Source organism: Gadus macrocephalus, chromosome 1 (assembly GCF_031168955.1).
Source record: "Gadus macrocephalus chromosome 1, ASM3116895v1".
Classification (NCBI taxonomy): Eukaryota; Metazoa; Chordata; class Actinopteri; order Gadiformes; family Gadidae; genus Gadus; species Gadus macrocephalus.
Genome location: NC_082382.1, coordinates 10868412 through 10868999, shown reverse-complemented (window position 1 = coordinate 10868999; position 588 = coordinate 10868412).

The window sequence follows — 588 nt, the reverse complement described above, 5'->3', positions numbered from 1 at the left end:
CTCTCTCTCCCTCTCTCTCTCCTCTCTCTCTCTCTCTCTCTCTCTCTCTCTCTGTCTGTTGGTCTATCTTCTCTCTCTCTCTCTCTCTCTCTCTCTCTCTCTCTGTCTGTTGGTCTATCTATCTAGTATCCATCCATCTGTCTGTTGGTCTCTTTTTCTGTCTATCTATCTAAACTATCTATAGAATCAAATCGATAAACAGTTGAAATCCTGTGGTGCCTTCGCCCTAGCGGAGCTCAACCCCGTGTGTTTATTGTGTATTTAAAGCCACTGTCACTCACCCAGAGACCAGGTCATTCAGAGCCGTGGCCCGGCCGCTGGCCAATGGCGTGCGACGGCTGAGCACCATCTCGAGCAGGAGCTGGTGCTCAGTCCCCAGGGGGGCGGGGGTGACGCGTGGGGCAGGTCCAGCCTCTCCCTGGCCCTCCGACCGGAGGTACCGCAAGCAGCACCAGCTGCCTCTCCACCGATGACTCGTACCGGCCGGCCCCCGGAGGTATTCACTCCCTCACACTGGGTCCCACACAAAGGTTACATGCTAGGTTTCAATTAGTAACAACCGACAACAAAGCGTTCGGTAATTGCTTT